This window comes from Amia ocellicauda, chromosome 5, assembly GCF_036373705.1.
Source record: "Amia ocellicauda isolate fAmiCal2 chromosome 5, fAmiCal2.hap1, whole genome shotgun sequence".
Lineage (NCBI taxonomy): Eukaryota > Metazoa > Chordata > Actinopteri > Amiiformes > Amiidae > Amia > Amia ocellicauda.
In genome coordinates this window covers 5,246,102-5,265,487 of record NC_089854.1, presented here as the reverse complement: position 1 = coordinate 5,265,487, position 19,386 = coordinate 5,246,102, and the positions used below count along the sequence as shown (strand labels likewise).

The 19,386-nt window shown below is 41.5% G+C and overlaps 2 long non-coding RNA genes across 3 annotated transcripts; both read right to left on the bottom strand.

Moving 5' to 3' along the window:
* Window positions 1-3,906: 3,906 nt before the first annotated feature.
* LOC136750533 (uncharacterized) lies at window positions 3,907-8,720 on the bottom strand. Its single transcript, XR_010816882.1, has 3 exons — window positions 8,495-8,720; window positions 8,101-8,160; window positions 3,907-4,092 (listed from the first exon to the last, which is right to left on the bottom strand). It is a non-coding gene; the product is annotated as an uncharacterized LOC136750533 (long non-coding RNA).
* A 719-nt stretch (window positions 8,721-9,439) lies between these two features.
* On the bottom strand, window positions 9,440-16,331 carry LOC136750532 (uncharacterized). Of its 2 annotated transcripts, XR_010816880.1 has the most exons (7): window positions 15,965-16,331; window positions 12,710-13,030; window positions 11,671-11,769; window positions 11,178-11,240; window positions 10,902-11,000; window positions 10,442-10,473; window positions 9,440-9,765 (listed from the first exon to the last, which is right to left on the bottom strand). It is a non-coding gene; the product is annotated as an uncharacterized LOC136750532 (long non-coding RNA). The 2 variants fall into 2 exon arrangements; XR_010816881.1 differs by lacking the exon at window positions 10,902-11,000.
* Window positions 16,332-19,386: the final 3,055 nt, after the last annotated feature.

Genomic DNA, 19,386 nt, shown 5'->3' with positions numbered 1-19,386 from the left:
AGTTACTGGGATTTTCACGCACAACCATTTCTAGGGTTTACAAAGAATGGTGTGAAAAGGGAAAAACATCCAGTATGCGGCAGTCCTGTGGGCGAAAATGCCTTGTTGATGCTAGAGGTCAGAGGAGAATGGGCCGACTGATTCAAGCTGATAGAAGAGCAACTTTGACTGAAATAACCACTCGTTACAACCGAGGTATGCAGCAAAGCATTTGTGAAGCCACAACACGTACAACCTTGAGGCGGATGGGCTACAACAGCAGAAGACCCCACCGGGTACCACTCATCTCCACTACAAATAGGAAAAAGAGGCTACAATTTGCACAAGCTCACCAAAATTGGACAGTTGAAGACTGGAAAAATGTTGTCTGGTCTGATGAGTCTCGATTTCTGTTGAGACATTCAGATGGTAGAGTCAGAATTTGGCGTAAACAGAATGAGAACATGGATCCATCATGCCTTGTTACCATTGTGCAGGCTGGTGGTGGTGGTGTAATGGTGTGGGGGATGTTTTCTTGGCACACTTTAGGCCCCTTAGTGCCAATTGGGCATTGTTTAAATGCCACGGCCTACCTGAGCATTGTTTCTGACCATGTCCATCCCTTTATGACCACCATGTACCCATCCTCTGATGGCTACTTCCAGCAGGATAATGCACCATGTCACAAAGGTCGAATCATTTCAAATTGGTTTCTTGAACATGACAATGAGTTCACTGTACTAAACTGGCCCCCACAGTCACCAGATCTCAACCCAATAGAGCATCTTTGGGATGTGGTGGAACGGGAGCTTCGTGCCCTGGATGTGCATCCCACAAATCTCCATCAACTGCAAGATGCTATCCTATCAATATGGGCCAACATTTCTAAAGAATGCTTTCAGCACCTTGTTGAATCAATGCCACGTAGAATTAAGGCAGTTCTGAAGGCGAAAGGGGGTCAAACACAATATTAGTATGGTGTTCCTAATAATCCTTTAGGTGAGTGTATATCAGTCTCATTAACGTTTAGGTGCCGAGAAAGATCCTATCATTACTTGTTACCACAATTTCCCTTAACTGATTATTATTCAATGATTAAGGATAGGCAGGGCCACCAATAATCTAATGTCTATTAACTTGTGTCAATTTCAGACTAAACAGTTAAACAGGAATGAGAAGATATTTCTTGGCGTTGACAGATTTTATTTCTAAAATTATCAACAAAACAGTTTAATGCAACACACATTTATATTTAAGAAAACTAAATGATATTACACATTCTAGAGTTATGAATCACAGATTAACATTTCTAATTGATTTCTCAAATGTCATGAATCATGAACTCCAAACTGTTAAACTTATCTGAACTTCGTCGCAGAGAGCCCTCTCCGTCTTCGGGCTCAGATAACAGCACACGGCACGAGGTCCGTGTGGTTTGGAACAAAGGCAGTCCGGTTCGGCTTTGTCCAAGAACTTCCACTCAGTCGATGCACCTGGAAGTTGGGGTTTTGCGAATGTAGAGTCTTTTCCAAACAGATTTTCCACTGGTTTGAAGGCTCCAAGGTTGTGCACAAAATCTTCTTTGTAAGCAGGGTTCCACCGTAGTTACTTGAAGACAAAGTCTTTGAGGAAAGCAGGGCCCTGTTTGTTCCAAGGGTCAAGTTTCTTAAGACTCAATAGCTATTTAAATGACTGAACACTTACGTATACAGTCGACTTAGTCAATTGTCCAGCTGTAAAACTCCACTGATCAGGTGGGCACAGGCGGGCAGCGCAGTCTGTAAAGTTCTTTATTTAATAAAGTCCTTTAAAAGAATTCTTCGTACGGCTCAATCTCCTTCTCCCAGTTTAACTCTTCTGTTGCCGGCAAAGACTTAGTTGGTTTCTGGTTCCGGTTCTGGCAACAGAGCTACAGGTTGAGCTGTGGCAGCGAGTTACTGGTTCAGGTGAGAGAGAGAGAGAGAGAGAAAGACCGTCCGCTGTTCCTTATAGTCTGTCAGATCAATAGGTGATTGGTCCCTGAGTTCTTGAGATTGAATTTCGGTTTCAGCCCCCAGTATCCTATTGGAGGGGGGCTTGATTTATGACTGATGTCAATCCATGCCATCTTTTGGAAATGCCGGTTGGCCTGGGTACGTAGCTCTATGTCGGGATTTCGGCTCTCATCCACTTCAAAGAGTTTTTATCACCTACAGGCCCCTTTCTCCAGACATCTCATAGCAGAATTCCAAACTATTTGGCCTCTTCTCGGTGCCATCCTCCCCAAAACTGTCACTTTGATGCAAACCAGTTCCAAGCGGATGAGCTAAGGAAATCTGATAACTTTGGGGGGGGGGGAGAGGTCTTCTTTAGATCAGTGCTTCAGCTCAGAGCCCAAATGCTCTTATCAAAATACACCCAACATAACACTACAATAGATATGGCTATCCATCCTCCCAGCTTTAGCTGCTGCATTTGCGTCTGCTCTGTTTTGTGCTTTGTAACACACCTTGTTATCTCGGTGTCCAGACTGCACTTCTCAATAAAGTCACATTCACTACCACACACACCGGGCAATATATCAAAAATATTTGGCAGATATTTCAAAGTAATCCAGTGTTTAATCATCGTTTATACTTTTGCTAAGAAATAAAACCTAAATAAATGTAACTTCAAGACAAAAAAACACCCTATCAGTACTGCATAGTGCCAAACCAGTTAACACTACTATTAAAGGGGAACTATTGCAGTCCCTAAAATTATTTGTTTATACATGTCAAACTGAGCTCGTTACAGGTGTTGCTGGGAGCAGAGGCTTTATGTTGGAGACGGAGGTGTAGTGGTGGAGAAACAGGTACCGGAGCGGCTCAATCAGACTCAATCATCATAGTTAAACATACAGTAATGCCCTCTTTCCATTTCATACGATTTTACCACTTATTTAAATAATATTATATAGCATATGTTATACATTTTAATAAACTTCTGTAGTTGTGGACTTTTTGAAACAGACAAAGTAGAAGCACATCAACACACAACATTACAGCCCAGATTACCGTCTGCTCAATCAAGGGAAGTGCAGATTCTCTTTTCTTCACACCTGTGGACTCTAGATGTTTGGCCATGGCCGCTCTGACTCCAGCTGCAGTGCTGTCTTTTCACACTCTTCCTCAGTTGCGCTTCGTGTGGAACTGTGCAAAGTTTTAGTTTTAATTTTTTTGTTGCTGCATGTCCACAATTGCAGCAGAGATTCCTGGCCAGTCTGTGTCCCACGACTCATTGACATTTTCGACCTGTTATTTGCATAGGTGTAAGTTTAGTGGGGGGGTGGGGGACGCATTCAAAGGACGTTACATTGTCCCCCCCAACCATAGGCGCGTGGGACAGGTCCTCCCAAAATATTGACAGCGTTGCTGACTCCCATATTGACGCATTCATCCTCCCCACTTGACAAGTCTGAGGCAAGTCAGGAAAATGTGTAGTAAGAGCCCAACCCGGGCCAGGTTTCCTTTCTTGTCTGACATTTTTAAAGGCATCTCCACCGGCCCATTATCCCAGCCCTCATGACCAGTGTGTCCGAAGGAATTGATTTTCTTTTCTCTCGTTTGTACGATGTATCAAGCCCAAATTGCTGGAGAAAACTGGTTCTTATCAGACCTTGTTCTTCTAAGTATCAGGGCTGAACTGTAGCACAGTGAGACCATGACCTTGTTCACACAGGGAAAGAAATGCAGTTCTTCAAGCAGACTCCCAAGCTTTTAGATGGTTCGCTGGGTTAGGGGGGCAGGTGAAGACAGTTGGGATGGAGGAATACGGGTGAATCCATGTGAGAATGTGCCTGGCAAATAACAAATAAACCCATAACCCAACCAATTTAGTAATTAATGAAAATAAACACAAAACCACCACACGACAACCAATAATTATCAAAACAAGTGAATTAAGGGGAACAAGTGCAACAACAATACATATAAAGAAAGAAAAGATAATACATCAGTTAGTGATAATCAACTAATAATTAAGTGATTACAGCCATCACGCATGCTTGTGACACCAACACAGCACTCTCAGTCACAGGCCTCAATGCTGTCTCTTCATCAGATAGTAACGGGGAGGTCCAGCTGACATCTTCACCTTCACCAAAAAAAAAAAATCAACAGAAAGCAGTTTTGTTAGACAGTCCTCGGTCTTAGTTAGTGCCTCGTCTGCTGTAGCTCATGACTGTTGGTATTGTATATTGAGAGTCATAAATGGTGTTTATTTTTCCTTCTTCATTAGTGTCCTTTCATGTTTAATACTGTTTTTAGAGACTGTGATGGCAGTTTTATTTTATATGGGCTCATTGAGAGGAGCCGTCACTCATAATTATTGTCTTCTTATTGGCACCTGATGGCCAACAAGATATAACATTTGTGTTTGTTGGCGCACCTGGCAGATGAAAGAAGGTGATGGAGGAGTTAGAGAGAGAGGGGCAACATTGTACCCGCCGGATGTGGGAGGGGGTAGGAGAACTGGAGCGGGAAGAGAGAGGAGCCGAGGAAACTGAGCTTCCCTGTCAGGATGAACTGCTAATAGTATGTATTCTGGTTGCAATGAGCGGGGGGGAGTGGGCTACCAGCAGTTTTTCCAACACTAATATTGTATTTTAACACTTAAAAACCGAGGTAGCTCATCTGTCATCTATGCGTAAATAGCAAATTGGTCACTATGAAATAACACGGGCAAAATCATTTTAACTGTACATAATTATTACTATTACTTGGTGGCCAGCAGTAGCTCAGCTTGTCAGAGCAGCTGGATGGCGGGATGAAGAAGCTCAGCGCGGTGCTGGCCGTGGTCCATTAAAACCGCACTAAGAACTGCGCCTTTTCCGTTTCTTAACTGGTGTGCGTCTCGCAAGCTACGACTGTTTCTTTACTTCCTCAACTACATTGGTATTATTATAGTAATCATTATTACACATTTTATTCATAACGCGCTCTTATTATACGCGCTACACTACACTGTGAGAAGATGCGATACAGACGTAGAGTACATACAGACAACGTATCCAAGAAAACAAGCAGGATTGCCAATAAAGGGAGGAAGCAATATGCATGGATATGAGGATTTGAAGACTTGCAACTAAGAGAGATCCTTAAAAACTTTTAAAACGGTAATTTTTAAAGACAGCTTGCAATGTATTGTCGGTCCATTTGCTATGTTTTATAATTATTCGTGGTTAGACACGCAAACCATACGCTTCTGCACCAATGCACGTCTTCCTGTCGTGTTTCATGGGTCAAAGTCATTTTTAACTGGATCGAGCTCGTTTCACAGTCAGTGTGCGAGGTGGGATTATGGGGAATATGAACACACTGCTTTATTTCCCTCTTTCGGACGCAGCATCCGCCGTGCATGTAAATGTATTGTGCTACTATGCCTCCCATTGTCTCGCATTTCCGAAAAATAATAATACAAAAAACGGTATTGGACTGCCGTTGAAGCGATTTGATGTAGAAAAGCCTGTGAACACAGAATTTAATGTTTTATTTTGTCAAAACCGTTTAGCACGATTCACACTGAAGAGTACAACAGCTATGTGTTTTTAGTACAATGTGAAAACACCTGTTGCTATATGCAACAACTATTTTTTGCACATATGTTTTCTACTGGTTGTATAACTGCCATCTCAAGTTATTTTAAAGAGAGCATTGTGCAAGATGAGGAAAAACTCAAAGCTTTCGGTTTTTAAACAAAACACCTGCATTTAATGCATCAATTATCATAATAGTCGTTTGCTGCAGCCCTACCTTATCCACTCAGCATTCTGGGATACACGTTTACAAAAATAACGTGTGAACTTGTATCAACCGAGTTACATTATTAAATAAAGTGCATGTTTGTGTTGCGTTAAATCTGTAGTCTATAGCCAAGTGTGTTAGCATATCATTATGAAATATACAGTCGCAGCTTACATGCAGCTAACTGATTGCAACTCACTGATTCTTAAGAACAACTCGTATAGTATTCAGAAAAACCCACAACTCTGGATCCATAACCTTCTCACAAATTCACACACACACATTCTCTCGGGAAAAGACTGTACCGCATCTCTAGACCCATAGTGGCCGCCATTGTTGTAGTTTCCATTTCAAAATGCGTCAGGTGACGAAGGGCAATGCGCAGCATGTGCGGCTGCTTTTCGTGTTATAGTTGCTCCCCTTCTTCAAAAAAAGTCCCGAGTAGATGCTAACCCTGTGTGTTAAAAAGTCACAGAACATGATTGTGAAAACTCAGTCTCATTACGTAAGTTTGAATCACTTTTTTTTTTTTTTTTAATTTTCTTTAGTTTTCTTTCTGGTTGAGCAGCCTGAAAAGAACTGCACATACATAGCAGATCAGGGGTTTGATACGAGAGAGCTCTGAACACAGCGATCGGTAATAAGCATCAGTCACAGGCTAGGGGCCCCAGCCCGGGGGTGTCATACGTTATTTTATTTTATGGATGTCGAGTGTAAAGATACTATAACAAATAGTTATAGTAGAGGAAAGTCAGACAGTAGAATAAATTGTAACATTTAGAATTGCTCTATAGGTGGTATGCTAGAGATGGATTAGAGCCTTAAATACATCAAATGAAAACAAAGGTTTTTTATTTATATATATATATATATATATATATATATTCCATGTATTGTACATGTAAAAATGTCCCATTCTTAAACTTGACCTTTTCATGGCCAGATTTTATTCATGGAGCATCTTTAAACATTTGGCACATCTTATCGCACAGGGATCCGGTGTAATGCGCGTCTACAAGGCTGTTTGTGTTGTCTTTCCACCTCTATACAAACAAAACATGTATTTAGTCATTTCACCTACAGGTGGCCTATTTATAGCTTCAAACACCTTAGACATGTTTACAGATTTAAACGCTCGTGTTTATAGTGAGGTATCCGCAGAGGGATCTAGTTTAGGCACTTTTATTTTGGAACCATAACCAGGTTCTGAAAACGAGTAACACCGTACGATGTATTCCGATGCTTTCTGGATCTTAACCCAGCGCAAAAACATGGTAATTCTGTAACATTAATACATACACCCTATTTCACAGGATACGACCATGAACATGTTTATTAACCAAGCAAAACGTGTCATTTGTATTTTATATCGGGAGGAGGCTTCGGGGGTCCGCAGGTGTATTAAAGCCCGGAGCGTAGGCCCGGGGGCGAGCCGGGGAGGGAAGAGGTTCACGGGGCCTGGCGGCCTCCTCGGTTTTGGAGAAGACATTTTATTTGTCTTCTGAACCGAGGCCCGCGTTTTAAACCAGGTTTTAGGGCTGTCAAAATTAACGCGATAATAAGGCATTAACGCAAATTCATGCGCATTGGAGAAATGGAGATGCAGCAGCAAACAGAAATGGAGAAAGAAGAAGGTCTTCTGAACGGAAAATGCATATACAAAACAATGTCTGATGGTTCTGTCGACAAGACAAAAGTTGTCTGCATTTATCGTCGATGTGAATTAAGTTAACACCGCAGCACGTAGAGTTTGAAATATCACTTGATGACGAAGCATCCAACGCATGCAGAGAGCGGTCCTGCCCCTCGCCAAAGGCACAGCACGCTAGATCATGTGCAGCGCAATAATACTCACCACAGCGATAACTAAATGTGTGGCTAAATAACGAAATGTAAACAGGCTTGTGTACGTAAATTGCTCAGTGCAAAGAAACCGAAGTAGTGGGAACCTGGTATTTCGAGGTTATTTTTTTCATGCGTCCAATAGACATGAACAAGTTCTTTGAAAAACATCAATGACCTTTGAAACGTGTAGTCTTCATGCTCTATGTTGGGTATGGTTTCACTAATAACAAACAGATTTGCATAAAGCATCGGTATTTGTCCATGCCCATGTTGATTAGAGTATTACAAACTTGAAAAAGTAGTAATTTAAGGTACATTTAGAACAGATACAAATGTGCGATTAATCACGAGTTAACTCATGATAATCATGCGATTAAATGTTTTAATGGATTGACAGCCCTAATATATATAAAAAAAAAAACCAAGCAGAATTCATCGTTTTATATTGAGACAATAAAAAGGTTTAAACCCCCCAAAAAAAAAAAAATATATATATATATATATATATATACACATTGTGGGGACTGTTGGTTTCCTCAGGATCTGGACTGGGGCAGGCAATAGTCCATGTGTCCTAGTACAAAGTAAAAAAGAGGGGCAGGGTCAAACAAATCCAGCTTCTGCTCTGGTCCGGGGTTGGCAACCCAAAGAAACTACAACGTCCATGTACAGTCCAAGAAAACAAAAATGGCCAAGTTAAAATATAAAAATTGAATAAAACCCAATGCCTTTGCTGTATTAACAGTTCATTTGTGGCTACAAATACGGATACAAAGTATAAAAGTAAAAGGATTAAAAAGTCTAAAAACGAGGATCTCTAAAATAATTAAAATACAGAAATGCTTAAATCAGTGGATGCTAGTGGACACATACAAGTAACAATACCACCCAGTTCTGTTCGTTCTTACCCTGTAAAACCCTGTGCGTGGTCCTCTCTCTGGCATTGCAGGGGTCTCCTGGCTCTCCTCTGGGGCTTCCTCTTTCCATTGGCTCCATGTTTCCTTCCCCTTGCTCTGCAATCCTCTTTAGCTCAACCCCTGGGAGCCTTTTATCTACAGCCTAACAGGTGTTCCTCATTGTCAATTATTGAATTTCACGTGATCTGGCGAATAAGCGGTACTCTCGTGAATGCGTAATTAGCCATGTGCATATTTAAACCAATCAACCCTAAATAAAACTCGTGCATTTCCCTTAAGTGGGGGGGATAAATACATGTGCTTTTAATAGGAATAAATTTGATAATCTAAGAAATGTAAAGTGGATAAGTTAAAACAAAAAGAAAATAAATAAATACATGCATGCATACATAAAAATAGGCCAACGCGCATTATTCCAATGTCCCGCGGGTGACCTGTACATTTTGCCCTAGTCCATGAGAGCCCTATTCCTGCAGGCTTTATGGAAATCTTCAAATCAGTGGTAATATTGCCTAACTGAGCCCGTGAACTTAATATTATATCATAGAGCTTGGTTAGTATGAAAACCACAAAACTCTGAAGTTTGAGCCCCCTGTGCTGCAGCTCTACAGGAGCACAGAGTTTCCTGTGAAACACTCTTGTTAGGTGTTAGGTGTCTGTATTTAAGTATATTCATTTCGGAGTACTGCAGAATGCCATACAGGGGCCTTACTGTTACCAATGCTTTTTATTTCATTGAAATACTACACATTTGTTGTTGATTTGTTTCGCTCATACTTGCCTTTGCGCTGCGGTGCTTGGAGTTATACTGTTTTTAACGGGTGTTCATTCTGAAGCTTCTCTGAGCTTTCCTGTTCATTTCAAGGTTGAACTGTGTAACAGTACTGTAGACCGTGAGACAGTGGCCTTGTTCACACAGACACTCAGGGACAGACATGCGGTTCTACAGTTTTAATTATTTATACGATGTATGATGTACCCATGTGTGGGCATGTGGATAATGTCAAAAACTGGAGATTGTGTTTATTAACTGATTTTAACCTTGATTAAGATTCCTTGTCCTTGTTAAAACGTGTTGGAGTTCACTGCAGTGCAGCCACACTGGGAATGACTTCTTCAGTGAAGATCAGAACAGAAATACAATATTCGTGTCAATAGCCGGCTCTTCTTGGGGTACAATACAATGTTGTTGTCTGGGGTCCATGTGTGTGTCCTGCTGGTCCCCTCTTGTGGTTCTTCAGTGAACTGTCGGCCTCTTCAACCTGAGAGAAAACAGAACCACAGCTGTAAAGGTAATTTTTCTGTTTTACTAAAATCAGTTCTTGCTTTCAGCAACCTGCTTTTTAGCACATCCTTCCACTGAAATGTATCAAACTTAGCTTTTCAAAGTAAAGTTCAGGCACAAGAATTGAGACATTATTAAATATAACAAATATAATAGGTATCACACAGCACAACTGATGTTAATTCCTGGTCCTGGGTCAGGGGAGTGTGTCAGAGTGATAATTGGTGAAAGGCACATTGGCATACACAGCGCTGTCCGGGGCTGCGCTGGCAGATTTGATGTGGTCTTTGGGTTGCTTGTTACCCTAAATCAGACCATGAAGGTTAAGTAAAATGAAAGCTCTGTCAGTGTGCATAGTGCTATATTTCACCATGAAAGTGAAAGTGTGCTAAAGTACTAAAGCAAAGTGAAACACTGTGGTATTGACAGAGACTGATAGTTACCAAGAACGCAGTCACTTCCTGCAAAACCTTGATCTGTTTTGTTTCTGAGCACGTTGTTCCTCTTGAGGGGAAAAACTAAATCTGTCATTTCTCACAGTATGCTTAAACCATTGTTCATCTACAAATGTAGCCAGAATGAGGTAAGTTAGCTGGAAGCTGCCATCATTATTAAAAGAAGAAAAGGGGCATTAAGACACTGATCTGGTTTACCTGTACTGGGGCTGTTCTCCTACACTGTTCTCCTGCAGTGAAAGAAGACAGAATTTATCAATGTGGTGTAATTCAAAGTGCACACTGCCTTCTCCCAGTTCAGTGCAATCCAACACACATTATAGATTACTTATACAGTCAGAAAACCCTGCATAAAACACTTATTGTATAAACATATAATCATTAATTTAATATAGGACATTGATAATATGACAAATATGTTGTTAACAGGACTGAGCTGCAGACACCAAGCACACCAGGGTGTACAAAGTGTATTATGGTATACTGACACACATAACACTTTGTGGGACAATACTAGATTGCTATGTTGATATTCAATGGAGCTATAGGACAGAAACCAGTAGCTGAACATCAATCCTGCTCCCAGCCTCCCACTATGAAGTATATGGGAGTCGCGCTGATAGCACTGTGCCTTTAAGCCCTGATTAAGGAAACTCACCTTGTACACCTGTACGCCATTTCATGTACAGAAAGAAAAGTGCCACAAAACACACAATGATCCCCACCCCGGACAGAGCTCCGAAGACTATAGACATTTCTGCAACAAAACAGATTCAGATAGAATGCTGAAATGTGCGATTTATTTTACCAATGATCTTTATAAACGTGTCTTCACTTTATGAAAAACAGTTAGAAGAGCAAGAAAAGGGCATTGCTTTTACTTGGCTATCCCTGTAGTGAGAGGCTCAAATCCTAGTGCGATAGCGTACTGTACCTTTGATGCCTGGACGTCTGCCATCATGTACTGCTCCTGCTGTGCTGGCTCCTACAGGAGACACTGAAGGGCAGGTTAAAAATCAAAAGAAAGGCTGCAATATTATGTTTGGTGTTAGTTTTTTTTGTTTTGTATTTTTAAGAGAACAGCCTCAGCAAGTAATTGGAAGATTTATGATAATAAAGCTTTACAATAGACTGGGTTTGAAAAGCCTCTTAATATGACAACAAATTAGAAACGAGAGAGCGAAAAATCCAGTCCTCACACTGTATTTAGGAAGAAACAGTCAACATAACAAATATTTTCACTGACACCACATTTTATTTCTTTGTGGAATCTGGTCTAAAGTGCTAGAAGTTCTCAAAAGTGGAAGCAATAGCAGCAAACATTTCAGTGATTATGGTTTCATCAGTGCTTTTCTAACAAATTAGAAACCAAGTAGGAATCATTTTGAGCAAAAAATAACCATCAAACTACAGCCTTATAAACTCACTGTCTTCAGCCTGGGTGGAGATCTCTGTGGTTGGTGTGACAGTAACTGTGGTCTCTACAGTCACAGGTCCAGGGGTGGACAATAGGGAGACTGAGGGAGCTGAGAGACAAACACAGTACTGGTTCAGGGCGCTTCATTGTAACATCATTGTCAACATGCCAGACTCAGCCTAAATTCAGTGAGTCCATTTTACAGTTAGGGCTGGTTCACAGACCCACATTAGCACTAGACTTCTCACTGCTATTTTGGGTAGAGTAGTCTAAGATTAGTGCTAATCAAGGTCTGTGAAAGTCATTAGCATTGCTAGTTATAATGTCTTAATAAACAACAGGGACGACTTTCTCATATTAACACATACATTTACTGAAGTCCCTTAGATATAAATAATGCTTGATTACATTTTTTTCCATTTAAAGGCTACTTTAAAATACTCAAAGAAATATATGATGAAACATCACAGATACTTTACTTATAAACCCAAAGGGGCTTTAACATTATTTGTCAGTAGTAGATAGGATCATCAGTTCTCATTCCTTTAAAACAAAAAAAAATACAGATATCACTGAAAATGTGGAAAGACCTGTCAGTGTTGTGTTTGTTGCACTGATTTCAATAGTAGGATAATTTTCAACTGATCAACAAAGTTGATCACAAATTTGTGTTAATTAAGACTACATTTTATTTCTGTATTTGGAGGGTATTTGGATGAAGCAACTTGCTTTTAGTTTAAATCTTCAGAGGAAAAAAAAAATCCCTTTTGTGATCATTTTGTTTGCTATTGCACAGTTTGCATTGTTATTTAAATAATGAAAAATCAACAAAATAAAGAAAAAATAGATTCCCTGCAAATATCTGTGTTTGTCTGCGAATGAAATACTGGGGACCCTGACCCTGACCAATGCAGTCACATGTTCAATTCACAAACAAATCAGTTCAGTTAACCAACATCAACTTATATATTTTGGTTTATGAAAGTATTACAATTATTTGTCACAAAATAATGTTAATTCAAAAACACCTGTAAGTAAGGACAGCCTACCTTTACTGACGATCAAGTGTATTTTTCTTAATGTGTCTCTGCCCCATTCCTCCACTCCGCAGTAATAGACCCCAGAATCCTGCAGTGTCAGTCTGTTCATCCACACAGTAAAGGTCTTTGCTGAGACAGAGTTAATCAGGTTGAATCTCCCTGCAGTAACAACAGTGTCTGTCTTACCAGTTCTAATGAGAACATCCTTATTCCCACAGGGATGACGACACCAGTACTTCACACGGTATTGAGAACCATCCTGATATGGACACTTAATCTCTACGCGTCTACCAGTCACTCTTCTGTCAGCCGACTTCACACAGCCTAGAACTAGATTAAAAAATATGTATAATCAGGAATTCATTCATCAGTGAGGAGTGAACAACAATCAAAAGCAAAACTCCAGCAACCTCAGTGAAAATCAGCGATGGTTGTACGACTAGAACAGTGGTGGGCAACCTAAATTAATCAGTGGGCCGCAAGACCACTTTTACCACAAGCCATGAATGTTACATTTTAATTAAAACATAGCAATATAATGCAATATATACACTCACCTAAAGGATTATTAGGAACACCATACTAATACTGTGTTTGACCCCCTTTCGCCTTCAGAACTGCCTTAATTCTACGTGGCATTGATTCAACAAGGTGCTGAAAGCATTCTTTAGAAATGTTGGCCCATATTGATAGGATAGCATCTTGCAGTTGATGGAGATTTGTGGGATGCACATCCAGGGCACGAAGCTCCCGTTCCACCACATCCCAAAGATGCTCTATTGGGTTGAGATCTGGTGACTGTGGCGGCCAGTTTAGTACAGTGAACTCATTGTCATGTTCAAGAAACCAATTTGAAATGATTCGACCTTTGTGACATGGTGCATTATCCTGCTGGAAGTAGCCATCAGAGGATGGGTACATGGTGGTCATAAAGGGATGGACATGGTCAGATACAATGCTCAGGTAGGCCGTGGCATTTAAACGATGCCCAATTGGCACTAAGGGGCCTAAAGTGTGCCAAGAAAACATCCCCCACACCATTACACCACCACCACCAGCCTGCACAGTGGTAACAAGGCATGATGGATCCATGTTCTCATTCTGTTTACGCCAAATTCTGACTCTACCATCTGAATGTCTCAACAGAAATCGAGACTCATCAGACCAGGCAACATTTTTCCAGTCTTCAACTGTCCAATTTTGGTGAGCTTGTGCAAATTGTAGCCTCTTTTTCCTATTTGTAGTGGAGATGAGAGGTACCCGGTGGGGTCTTCTGCTGTTGTAGCCCATCCGCCTCAAGGTTGTACGTGTTGTGGCTTCACAAATGCTTTGCTGCATACCTCGGTTGTAACGAGTGGTTATTTCAGTCAAAGTTGCTCTTCTATCAGCTTGAATCAGTCGGCCCATTCTCCTCTGACCTCTAGCATCAACAAGGCATTTTCGCCCACAGGACTGCCGCATACTGGATGTTTTTCCCTTTTCACACCATTCTTTGTAAACCCTAGAAATGGTTGTGCGTGAAAATCCCAGTAACTGAGCAGATTGTGAAATACTCAGACCGGCCCGTCTGGCACCAACAACCATGCCACGCTCAAAATTGCTTAAATAACCTTTCTTTCCCATTCAGACATTCAGTTTGGAGTTCAGGAGATTGTCTTGACCAGGACCACACCCCTAAATGCATTGAAGCAACTGCCATGTGATTGGTTGGCTAGATAATTGCATTAATGAGAAATTGAACAGGTGTTCCTAATAATCCTTTAGGTGAGTGTACATATCAACAATGTATTAAAGGAGTAACACATTGATACAAAGTAAGCAGTTGTCATAAATATACTACTTTATTGTGTATTATTGTGTGGGGAGGGTGGTTGTGGGCCACAAGTGGATGCAGCATTGGACCCGTGGGCCGCTGGTTGCCCACCACTGGACTAGAAGTTCTCTAAAAGAAAGCCTTTAAAAGTGTTTTCACTTAAAGGTGGGCCAAAAAGTGGACCAAGAGAAAAATAACCCAGTTCTCTTTGATTTCACACTGTCCCTAGCCATGAAAGAGGACCCAGATCTCTTTCTGGTCCACTTCAGCTGTTAGGTCTCAGTCCACTTACCATTCACATTATTGGTCTTTGGGAACCCAGACCACCAGTGTATACATATGTTAAAATTAAATATTTGTATGTTTATATGTACAGTATGTAGGTCTATGTATTTTGAATTAAGAATGAATTAGCTTAATTAAAACTAACATACCATGAATATAATAATGAGCATCATAACAAAAACAATACTAATGCTATTAACAATATATAATTATGTTCTTAGCATATTGCACTTTTATTAATTTACTGTTTTCAGTGTAGGCTGGTTTCTATAATTTCAGCAGGTTTCAAAATATTAAAAACAAAGAAATACACTAAAATAAACTTGCATGTGTGTTATTGTGTATTGTGATTATAGAGGCTCTGGAAAAAATGATGCAGCTTTCACAATTTAATCATTTAGCAAAAGTTAAAGTTACCTCAGCTCACAAGCTGGGAATCCCCAATACCGAGGAAGACTGCGCGAGCTCTTCAGTCAAGAAGTATGCACAGATCGAGTGATGCTCAAATCATTTTTAACACCACAATCTTTGCTGTGTGATGATATACATTACATTATCGTCATTTAGCAGACGCCCTTATCCATAGCAACTTACAGTTGGGCCCATTTACACAGCTGGGTATTTCTTTTTACTGGAGCAATCTAAGTGAAGTACCTTGCTCAAGGGTACAACAGCACTGCCCCACCCGGGATTTGAACCCACAAATAGAGCCCTAACCACTACTCCACAGTGCTGCCAAAAATCAGACATTATGCCCACAATCTGCTCGTTGACTTGTTTGACGAACTCACCTATTGCTTACCAAGGTAAAATTGGTTTTATATTCAGACATTCAGACATTCAACAGACATTCGCCAACAGCAATGCTACAGGTTCATCATGGACACAAGAGTGAGTCTCCATAAGGACAGAACACTTGAAACTAAATTGAAGTCATAATTCAACACTAAACACTAACTGCTCTAATACTTTAGACCAAGTCACAGCTTAAACAGTAGAGAAATAAATCCTGAAAGTGATGCCATGGCCACATCCTTGTAAGATACTTTGATGAGAAACATCGACCATAAATTATTAATAATAATATTAATATTAATAATAATAATAATAATAATAATAATAATAATAATAATAATAATAATAATAATTAAACCACAACAACTCACCTACCAGGAGAAGCAAACAGTGCAAAGACGCTGGCATTTTCAACCCCTCTGGTAATTTTAATATTCTTTACAGAGCGAGAAGTCGTAACAGGAAATAACAGAAGTGTTGTTGAACTCCACTTCGTAGGTAAAAATAGCCACACATTTTCATTTCTTGTCTGTTGTTGCAGAATGCCCTTTGTATAGCTAAATAGTTTTGAAGCTATTTTTAGCCAATGGAAAGAAAGACCCATATCAATATATTGTAACAGTTACCACTTTTCTTGGCTCTGTTACAGTTCCACCACACTCAGCAGAAATAAGGGAGGAGGCGCAGGATGCAAGCAACAGGAACTTTATTTGTGCACAGGCTTTTACTCAGGCAGGAGCCACCCTCTCTAACACTCTACAACAACTACAACTCTAGACCAGGCCACCCCTATTTAAGTCCTCTGGCCCTGTGACTGGCTCCTCCCTTTGTTTGGGTCGGTGGACACCCCTTCTGGTCTGACGAAAGGTGACCTGCCTCTTCAATAACTCGCACTTCCGGGGGTTGAGACGGATGCCCGCCCAGCGGATGCTCTCCAGGACACGGCAAAGATTGGCCAGAGCTTCGGTGAAATCAGGGGTGTGTACCAGGAGGTCATCTAGTTACAGGATACACTGCGACCGGGGAATGGGAGACAGCACCCGCTCCATGAGGCGTTTGAACGTGGCGGGCGCATTACACAGACCAAAGGGCATAACAGTGAACAGTCACAAGCCCTGGCCTATGGAGAAAGCCGTCTGCCAATAGCCGCTGTGGAGATCAAGGGAGCTGAACCAGGCGGAGCCCACGATGTAGTCCAGTGTGTCATCGATTCCTGGTGACCTGGTTCAATTTCTTGTAGTCAACGCAGAATCGCCAGCACTGCCGGGGCTGACTGATAGCTTGATTACCCCCGCAGTGACCATCTCCTTGATCTTCTCTTCCATGGCCGCTCTCTTCGCCCAGGCCATGCGTTGAGGGGGAATACAGATCGGGGGTGCAGTCCCGGTGTCGATATCATGCTGGACTAGGCTGGTTCGTGTACAGTCTTCAGCACGGAACGCAAATATGTCCCCAAACTCCCCCAGGAGTTTCTCTAGCTGTCGCCTCTGCCCCTCGCTCAAACCTTCCCTGCTGTGCTGGAGCAGATCTCGGACTGCCTGTTCAGTCTCTGCTGACACTCCGTACGGGGCTCCCTTGTACTTCCCGTGATCCGTTTCAGGGCCAATTGGCTGATTCCCTCGGGGCTGCTTTCTTTGGCCATCGCTGGTGGTCTGGTGAGCCAGCGTGGCGGGCTACCACTTGCAGTCATCTGCTTCTGGAGAGGCGGGGGACCCTTTTCATGGTCCTCAGGTTCAGCGTGGTCACTTCCCATGTCGTTTCTGGAACAGCAATGGCACCGGGGTGTAGCAGAGAGATGGTGGAGCCGGAGTCAATGAGGCCCCGACATATTTGTCCCTCTATGGGGGAGATACAAGCTGCGACCTTGTTCATTCTGGCCCACTTCTGCAGCGTCATCAGGCGTGACTGTTGAGTCAGAGGGACTGTTGTAACCGGAGGGCTGTCCCTCTTCTAGGCTCTCCTGCCAGAGTTTCCCAACGGCTTGCCTGGAGGCCGTGGTTGCGGCGCCTGGTAGACCCGGGCTATGTGTCCTCTTTTTCCGCACCGTTGGCAGATAATGTCCCATGTCTTGTCGGCCTGCTCTGCAGCGCAAGCCATCTCCTTGTCATCCCCAGACTTGTCTGTTGCCTTGGTGTGTCGACACGGAAGGGCTCACTTGGGTTGCGGTCTGGTGGAGCCAAACACTCCTTCTGCATGGGTCACCAGATGTAAGGCTTGCTCGAGTGTGGTAGGGGCGCTGCCAGCCCCACATAGCGGTGCCGGACCATGTATCTTGCAAAAATATATTTGCACGTATTTGTTTGTTCTTTCACAGTAGCCAAGCTGCTACTGTAAAGTACAGTGTATGCTGTTCTGATGTGTTTATTCTGTCACTCAGTATTTTGCATGTGTGAAAGCACACCTTAAGAACCGACAATGTTGGTGTGTAAACATATTTCGCTGGTCCCTGGACCACTGCAGAGTGGTCTCTGTACTGGTCCGGACCAGTTATGCCTGGAGTATTTCGGACCACTGTCGAGTGTTGATTCAAACTACTACTAATAAAAATGATGATGATGATGATACATACACGCTGTCTCAACTTTGGCATTTAAATTATTTGGTTAGCCCTTCCATTTTCTCACATCAGTTATCATTGATATTTTATCAAATCTTTTACACTGATTGCTGTTCACACCTTGCACCAGGTTACTGAAACAAGACATTCCGACTCGGCACTAATCAAAGTATCAAATAGTTTGTGTCTGAGTTTTTGTCTCTTGCTCTACTTCTGTATATTTTCATAGTCAAAGTCTTATGCTCCACTTTTTTCCATACTGATACATTTTCATGTCAAATGTAAAATTTTGTAAACTTTGAAAAACATTCCCAAAACTATATATGTCCTTCTTATTACAGATTGCAAAATTAAAAATGGAGAATGTAATCCAGGTAAGGACTCTTTATTAACACATTCTGTACTGTACTTTCTAAGGCTGATCCTAATATTTTACCACTGTTGTATTTTTGTTAACAAGTTACATTCCTACACAGTTCTAAAAATGCTATACAGGCAAATCAGATGAAATAAGAAAACCACTGATCTCATAACCCTTTTCTGTGAGTAAAGCACCCTAACATACATTATACTGACATACATGTTCTTCATTAAACATTGTGCATCTGTTTTATTAGATACATAGGCTGAAAGGAGAAAGATTCCTCTAGACAGCCAAACCAGTCCTTGAGGACTTAAACCAATGCAATGTAATACCTGCAGTGCCAGTTTTGGAAGTCATGCTGCCTTGCAACGACACTCTATGCATCAACATGGGGGAGCAAAGGATCCCATTTACTGTGTTGATGTTGCAAGTGGTATTTATTCACTCCCAAAGACAAAAGTGGTCAAAGAGCACCATTATATATCTGCAGATCTTTCACTGCACAAGTGATTGACTGTGAATCGGAGAAGTGTAGGGAGTTCATGGCTCTTGCTAGCCAAAGTGGGAATCCAGCTTTGGAATGTATTCATTTACAGAGAACTGCTGTGTCACTACCATTCACTCCACCATCTACACTACAAGACACAGTTTGTGAAAATATGTGTGATAATTGCCTTATTTCAAAGTTTAGGAAAGATGAATGTCATTCATTTCAAACACAACCATCTATTGAAGGGGTATGTAGTGTTAACCCAGTTTGTTTTAATGATCATGGATTCTCTGACAGATTTGTGTACTTTCTGTGTTCACTGGAAAGAAAGATTATTGGTGTTATTTTGGAAGGACAAGGGTTACTTTTGACCCCAAGACAG